This window comes from Notamacropus eugenii, chromosome 6 (genome assembly GCF_028372415.1).
Source record: "Notamacropus eugenii isolate mMacEug1 chromosome 6, mMacEug1.pri_v2, whole genome shotgun sequence".
NCBI lineage: Eukaryota > Metazoa > Chordata > Mammalia > Diprotodontia > Macropodidae > Notamacropus > Notamacropus eugenii.
This window is the reverse complement of record NC_092877.1, coordinates 268,230,341-268,237,805: the sequence shown is the minus strand read 5'-3', so window position 1 is coordinate 268,237,805 and position 7,465 is coordinate 268,230,341. Positions and strand designations below refer to the sequence as shown.

Below are 7,465 nucleotides of genomic sequence, written 5' to 3'. Positions count from 1 at the left end.
GGGCTTTCTCACTGACCTTTGAAACTGTCTTTGGCATTTGTGGGTTGAGTAATCTGGGAACTGCAACTGCTGCTGGGGATTCCACCCCTGAGGCCTGCCTGTACTGTCTGGCCAAGACTGGGCTGCACTCTGAGGACTGCACTATGCTCTGAGCCCACTGCAATTCCTGTCTACCTTGCAGGCTATCTTGTGCTGGAAATTTATTTCACTCTGTCATTTTGTGGCTTCTGCTGCTCTAGAATTTGTTTAGGGTGGTTTTTACAGGTATTTTATAAGCTATGAGGGGGGCGCTAGAGTAGGTGCATCTTTCTACTCCATCACCTTGGCTCCATCCCCAATTTTCCTCACTATTGCTCAATGAAAACAAAAGATGAAGAGAAATAATTTGGAAATTGAACTGCTCTCTAATAAAGTAGTATTTGAAAATGGGATTTGGTTTCCTAGATCAAGGCACAATAAATATAAGGCTGACAAATATCTGATCAGAGATTGAATATACCTAAAAATATCTGGCTAGAATGTCTTTTCTATATGTCTTGCAGTTTGAATCAGGAGAGCTTCCCTGGATTTTTCTTCATATCTCACCTAAAGTCTTACCTTCTGAAAAAAGCTTTATGCTTTTTTCATTCCATAAAGGAAAAACAAAATCTTTAAAAGGAAGCTTTTTCATGTTCCTCTTTAATCTTGGTGCCTTCCCTCTGTGAGTATTTCCAATTTATCACATATAGATCTTGGTGTTGTGTAGGTGTTGTCCCCCCATTAACCTGTGACCTCCCTGAGAATTAGGGCTGTTTTTCATCTTTCCCCTGTACTTAGTAGGGGCAGCTAGGTGGCATGTTGAATGGGCTTGGAGTCAGGAAGATTCTTCTTCATGAATTCAAATCTGACCTCAGATACTTACTAGCTTTGTGACTCTGCGTAAATTACTTAATCTTGTTTGCCTCAGTTTCCTCTTCTGTAAAATGAACTGTACAAAGAAGTGGCAAAACACTCAGTAATCCAGCACTTAGCACATGGTGTCTAGCTCATGGTATGGTCTTAATAAATGATAACTGACTTGATTTGTACCAGCTATTCTTATTGTACTATCTTAATAAGTACTTTTATTCCCCCTAAAATACTACCTTTGACTCACACCTCTCCATCCCAGCTCCTCCTCATGTGACTGAAAACAGAGTGAGCTTTCCTCTCTTTCCCTTACCATGGCCTCCACTACTATTTGCCAGTACACCACCTCCAGCTCCATCAAGGGCTCTTCCAGCCTTGGTGGTAGTTCCACCAGAGCTTCCTGCTGGGCCCCAGGCAGCAGCTTTGGTTCTGTCTCCTCCTCTAGGTTGGTCTGAGGAGGAAGTCTAGGGGGAGGTTATGGTGGCAGCTGCTATTTTGGCAATTGTGTTTGCGTAGTGGGATGGGGGACAGCTATGGGAGCAGCTTTGGTGGTGTGGATGGCCTCATGGCTGGTGGGGAGAAAGCCACCATGCAGAACCTCACTGACTGCCTGGCCTCGTACCTGGACAAGGTACTGCCCAAGAGGCCAGCACTGATCTGGAGCTGAAGATCCGGGACTGGTACCAGAAGCAGGCACCTGACCCTGCCAAGAACTACAGTGGCTACCATCAGACCATTGAGGACCTGAAGAATAAGATCCTCACTGCCACTGTGGACAATGCCAACATCCTTCTGCAGATTGACAATGCCCGCCTGGCTGCTGCTGACTTCCGAACCAAGTATGAGACAGAGCTGGCCCTGCGCACCAGCATGGACACTGACATCAGTGGCCTGCACAGAGTTGACCCTGTCTAGGACTGACCTGGAGATGCAGATTCAGAACATGAAGGAGGAGCTGGCTTACCTTAGGAAGAATCATGAGGAGGAGATGAATTCCCTGAGAGGCCAGGTGAGTGGAGAGATCAATGTGGAGATGGATGCAGCACCCGGTGTGGACCTGAGCCGAACCCTGGCTGAAATGTGTGACCAGTATGAGAAGATGGTGGAGAAAACCCGCAAGGATGCTGAGGACTGGTTCTTCAGCAAGACTGAAGAGCTAAACCAAGAAGTAGACACGAACAGTGAACTCCTGCAGAGTGGCAAGAGCGAGATCTCTGAGCTCCGCCGCAGTGTTCAAGCTCTGGACATTGAGCTGCAGTCCCAGCTCAGCATGACAGCCTCCCTGGAGGGCAGCCTGGCTGAGACAGAGAGCTGCTACTGTGTCCAGCTGTCCCAGATCCAGGGGCTCAGCAGCAGCGCTGAGGAGCGCTGGCTCAGCTGCACTGTGAGATGGAGCGGCAGAACCGACTACACAAGGTCCTCCTGGACGTGAAGACCCATCTGGAGCAGGAGATCGCCACCTACCGCCTCCTGCTGGGGCGAGAAGATGCTTACCTGTCTCAGTACAAACCCAATGAACCCGTGACCGCTCACCAGGTGCACATCATTGTGGAGGAGGTGCAAGATGGCAAGGTCATCTCTTCTCGGGAGCAGGTCCACCAATCTCCCCACTGAGGGAGGCCCAGCGGCCCCAGGGAGAAGCAAGAGGAAAGCCACTTTTTAGTGTCTCTCCTTCCCTCAACTTCCTTCTGTAGCCCCTTCCCCAAACCCCAACCCATGTCTCCTGCTCTCTAGCTTCTCATTTAATAAAGCTTGTTGACTCAGAAAAAACAACAACAAAAAAAAAACCTACCTTCAGCTGGATGACTTATTCTCAAGTGATAATTTTGGAGAGAACCAGGAAATGAGAATGTTGGGGACTATAACTAATGGCAGAAGAGAACTGCCCTAGACTCATGTGGGTTTTTCCTATAATCTGAGGAGTAGATTAACCAAGATCTAGTGACCAGACTCTGGTTATGGTTAATACATGATTATTATTTTCATGACCCAATTCTGTTTCAAATTATAGAGTATATTATAAAATTGTATGTCATTTCACTTTTCAATTCCAATGAGTCTTCTTCAAACAATACAAAAAAAGGGTGAAGTTTACCCATAAGACAAGAAGGAATGATATTGATAACCATCTTCAAATTTAGCATTCTGTCCATAGCTATCTTAAACTTTGACCCAGGTAGAGACTATCTGCACTGACCTAAAATTATACAATGAAATCTCATACTCAGGAAAATATACAGTGGGACTAAGAATAAAAAAAAGAATATTTAGATGGTAATTGTATAAATTATGAATGTTTCACATTAAAGTAAAAAGGGAAATTTGAGTTTCAGATCCCTTTACTAAATTATAATCCTGAGTCCATCTCTGAAAGCAACTCCACAGTATGTGTTTAAATAAAATTTATTTTATTACAATTAGTTATTACATTAAATTAACTTGGCTATGTGGCAAATATAGTTCCCAGAATAATTTATTCCAAAATAAGAACTAAGTTATTTGTCATCTCATTAGTTGTCTACTAATATGCTTCTTTCATTTAACACTATCAACATATTCTCCCATGTCAGAGAGATTTAGCAATGGACCACAAGAATAAAAAAAAAAGATAACTTTCTTGAATTAAATTGAGCATATATATAACCACCAATAAAAAGTTACATTGTAAAATTCATGCTAATTCCTCTGAAATGTTAAGAGGATGGATGATTTTTGTTGAAATGATTTGAAATAACATAAACTAAATTAATGTTTCCAAAGGTAATGAGATCTTTGAATGGTAGAGTATAGAAGACAGCATGATTATTAATTAAATATTTATTTTTAATTTTTATTCTCTTTTCCTAATTATATATTAGGAAACAAATATGCTTCTTTCAATATTTTTTTTTTCTAATACTACCTTTCTGACACAAAAATCCTGCTCCAATAACTCATTCCAGTGTGTTCTCTGCTGACATATACCTTTTTTGACATATACCTTTCTTCCTCTTATTTGATCATGTGAACTTTTTGATTTCCATGATGCACTGTTGAACACATTGAGTTTATAGTGCACTAATACCTCCAGCTGCTTTTCAGATGAGTTTCGTCTACCCAATTTCTCCTATACTGCTGTTGTGATGTTGTTTTAAAACCTAGTAAAAGACTTTACAATTATCCCTATTGCTTTTCATTTTATTAGATTCTTTTAAATAATCCACCCTGACAGGATATTTTTAGATTCTAATGAGCTCATCCAATATGTTAGGTATGTCTCCCAGATCTGTGTCATCCACACATTTCATAAACATGTCATCTATGCTTTATCTAAGTTATTAATAAATATGTTAAATAAAATAATTCCAAGTTCTGATCCCTGGATTGCTCTATTTCAGAGTTCCTTCCTGGTTCATTCTGAATAATTAATGACTAGAGCTTGAATTATAATATTCAATCAGCTCCAAATTCATTTAGCTGTGCTATTATGTCGGCTCCCCCTCCAATCCATAACAGTAGCAAGAAGGAATCAGACAAATGGTTTGCTAAAACCTAGACATATTTGCCTCTCTCTTTGTAGGTTTCTTCAGCATTCCGTGGTTTACTGAGCTTATCAAAAGAAAATGATCTGTTTTTGACGAAGCCCTTAGCTCTTTGTTCTCATTGCTTCCTTTTCGAGATCTCCTCTAACCATCTCTCTAACAATATGGTCTGGAATTTTTGGAAGAATAAAAGTCAAACTTACTGACCTATACTTTATAAACTCAATCTGATTTTTTTTTCTTTCATTGTTTTCTTTCTTTTTTTTTTTTTTGAAGTCAGACTATTTTCTCCGCTCCAGTTCTGCGAATAACTTTCCTATTCTTCACCATTTCTAAACATCTGAGACAATAACTTGGCCATCACACATGCAACAACTCTGAATATCATATAAAGACCCAGCTGGGCCTGGTGACTTGAAGGGGCTCAGACCAGTTAGATATCCTTCTACTATAATCCTACTCAGCTTGCCTATCATTTATTCAGCAAACATTAATTAAATATCAACTGTTTTCTTAGATAGTAGGAATAGAAAGATAAAAATGAAGAAACTCCTATGTTCATAGAGCTTACCGCATGTAAATATTTAAATGAATTCAATTTATATAAGCTAAATACATGTTAGTTTCAGAGTGCAAAGCTATAGGAACTGAGAGGATCAGAAAAGGCCTCATTTGGAGGTTGCACATAAACTGAGCTTTGCATGAAACCAGGAATTCTAAGAAGTAGACGCGAAGGTGAAACACATTTCAGGCAAGAGGGATAGCCAGGGTGAAACACAGACAGGAGATGAAATATCCTCGGTGAAGTACTTATTTTAAATAAGCCACTCCAGCTGGATCATATAGTATACGAAAGGACGTCGAAGGGATCAGGAAAGGTAGCCTGAAGTCAGAATGTGAAGGGCTGTCAAGGTAACATAAAAGATTTATTTTTTTTTCTTAATAGTTATACGGAGATGCTGGAGATTTGGGGGAAGTAATATCAGACCTATGGTTTAGGAATATTAACGAGCTGTGTGATGGATGGCTTAGAGAAAGAGAAAAAAATACTTGACTTAGGGAGGCCAATTAGAAGGCCATGGAAAAAATTCACTAAGAGGTGATGAGACTATGAACTAGAGCAGGAAATATATTGAGTATAATGTGTATATGAAAAACATGGAAATGGGTGGGAATGGGGATTCTATCCTCATCTCAATTATATAAGGCTTAGTCATCCATTTAAATCAATTAATAAGTCAATTTTAACAAACTATTAAGAAATTTTCCTACTATCTCCAATGTGTGAAGAAGTTATTAAGCAATTTGACATTTCATCTGTTGAATGAAGGCAGATGAGAACACATGAAAAATATCTTGTGATTGACGGGTAGCATCGGGCATACTCGAAAGCATAAAAACAGCAACCACAAGTGCTAAAACAGTCCAGTGTCTGAAGTCTCGAGAAGGTGCTATACTTGGGGGAAGGAGATGGTTTCATGCTAGCTCTCTTTTCTTCCTTTCTCCCTTCCTACACTATGTCAATAGAAAGTAAATCAATAGGAGAGTACATGGGAGCAAAGAGATGCAGAAAGACTTGAATAAGGAAGTAGCTTTAAAATGTATGACTTTTTACATCAAAGAAGAATGTTGGATGTGAATGTGCATCACAAGAAAGTGCCTCTAGACCATAAATTACCAGAAAATGAGAGCAGTCCATTTGACACTGGTGTTAAAATAAATATTTTCTAAAAATTATGATAATTTTTGTAGATTAATTAAAAACAGTTGCTAGGATTTTTATATGAATATATGTGTATATATGTTTATATTGCACATATATCCATGTATATGTATATGTGTGTATATATTTATATATGAATGTATACATTTACATGTATATATACATACATATATACATATTTTAGAGGGAGGAAGGTTTGGTCTGTGCTTTTTTTGTTTTTCTTTTTGTCAAATCAATGATTGGAATAAAAGTCTAGATGAAACAGTTATGAAATTTGTAGCTCACACAAATCTAGGAGAGATGACTAATACATTAGATAACAGAATCAGGATAGAAAATGTCCTTTAAAAGCAAGCAATTGGTTCAAATAGAAGCTTGTGTTCCAAAATCAATTTCACAAATTTTAGATGAAAGTTAGACAACAGTTTCCTCTCAAACCATTATAAGTGTTTTACTAAGCTAAACTAGTAAAATTAGAATTTCAATATGAGTAAATAATGTGAAATGGCAGCCAAAATAATCCTGATATAGTTTCAGATTATTTTAAAGGAGGGTGTGATTTTCAAGTTCAGTTTGACAGGTTCTGCCATAACCAACTCAAGTCAGATCAAATCTGGAGTACTGTGTTCAGTTATGATTATTATATCTGAGAATGGACGTTGAAAGAAAGATGGAGAAATGTTAAAAGGCCTCATTTCTTTCTCTGGACATAGTGTCGTTCTTCATATGGCCCTTATAATTCATTTTTAATAGTCAAAATGACCTATTCGCTCAGTTATTCTTCAAAATATTGTTATACAATATTGAAAACATTATACAAATATGTATGAATTGTATGCAATGTTCTCTTCCTTCAACTCATTTTTATTTCCATTATTTTGTGCAAGTCGTTCTGTGTCTTTCCATATTTTCTATCGCAGAGCTCATCATTTCTTATAAAACTATAGTACGTCACCATAATCTCATACCACAACTTGTTCAGCCACTCCCCAATTAATGGGTGTCCCTGAAATTTCCATGTCTTTGCCACCACAAAGAGAGTTTCTATAAACATTTTAGGACATATAGGTTCTTTTCTTTTTTTCTCTAATCATCTGCAAAATTTTTTGAAAGAGAATTATTGACATCATAGGAACATTTGGTCTGAGACCTAAGAAACAAAAGTGCCTGAGACCTTCATCTATCCTGAGGTTTCATTTTGATCACCTTAGTTCCCACTTTGCATTCACAAACTGCCTTCTCAAACTCTTCAAGAAAGTGAATGTGGGGCATTGGCCAACATTTTAAGTGCATCCTGAATGACTATTATCTTCTGCGACAGTGTCTGGTGAGA

At 38.5% G+C, this 7,465-nt stretch overlaps 1 pseudogene; it reads left to right on the top strand.

The window, feature by feature from the left end:
• Positions 1-1,202: 1,202 nt before the first annotated feature.
• LOC140511379 (keratin, type I cytoskeletal 17 pseudogene) lies at positions 1,203-2,517 on the top strand (annotated as a pseudogene).
• The last annotated feature ends 4,948 nt before the right edge of the window (positions 2,518-7,465 follow it).